The sequence below is a fragment of the Bison bison genome, unplaced genomic scaffold, assembly GCF_000754665.1.
Source record: "Bison bison bison isolate TAMUID 2011002044 unplaced genomic scaffold, Bison_UMD1.0 scf7180017851766, whole genome shotgun sequence".
NCBI classification, from domain to species: domain Eukaryota; kingdom Metazoa; phylum Chordata; class Mammalia; order Artiodactyla; family Bovidae; genus Bison; species Bison bison.
Genome location: NW_011482339.1, coordinates 3814 through 4941, shown reverse-complemented (window position 1 = coordinate 4941; position 1128 = coordinate 3814).

The window sequence follows — 1128 nt, the reverse complement described above, 5'->3', positions numbered from 1 at the left end:
TTTGTGCTTGAAATCATCATTACAAATGAACTTGTCACCATCTTCGATATCTTTACCCTTTGGATTTTTCGCCAGAACTCTGGCTTTGCCACAAGCCAATGACTGCAATGTTCTCCTTAACTCTCCATCCTCTGAAGAAGAAAGAGTGGTTTAGCTATCTGTAACTAGCACATCAACATGGACAGCTGTAGCCCAGTCTAGCTTCTACCCTACCCATCTATTACAATTGTTTCCTTTTTCCTCAAGGTTCATGAACAACATCCTCTTTATCCCACCCAATCGCTTTTTTCCTGGTCATCCTCTAAAGGCTTCAATTATCATTCCATGTGGATAACCATCACACCTTCAGAAATGACATCCTACTTTTCCCCAGTCCCACATTTAAAGGCTACCTCCACCTGGCTTTTATATGCTCATCAATTTCAGTATGTCCAATATTTTAGTCATCATCTTCCCTATAAAAATGCATCTTCTTTCCAATTGTTAGTCATGAAGCCACCAACCTACTCTGGTGAGAAATCCTGGAATCATCTTTTAACTCTTTCCTCTCCTTCATCCTCCATGTATCTAGCAGTTGCTTCCTTAGAGATGCCTTGTCTCTCTTCTCATTGGCCTCACTGTAGTCTAAGCTCTTTGTCACTTTACGCCTGAATTACCCCACAAGCTTCTGGCCTGGAATCTCTTCAACTTCCAAGCTGCCCTACTATCTACTGATTCTAGGCAAGCTGCCCAAATGACTCCCACCGAAGGTGTGCTCATTCCTTTCTCCATACCTTTTCTCATGGTATTTCCTCTTGCAACATAACTAAAATCTGAAGGCCCAGCTCAAACCCTACCTCCTTCATGAAGGCGTTCCCCACTGTGCCAGTCCACAGTGATCTCTTGCTTCAATGAACTAACACACTCCATCAGTACCACAGACTGGTACTCACTGGTTGTGAAATTATTTTAAGTGTCATTTCCCCTTTTCCCCATGGTTCTAAGTGCTGAGGAGAGGGATTATTTCTTTAGAGTCCCCCAGACCACTTAATCAAGTAGGGTGCACACAGTGGACACTGAATAATGCTTGCTAATCAACTGATTCAACACAAACCTATTCCAGTAGCCTGCTTGATCTCTTCTAAACTG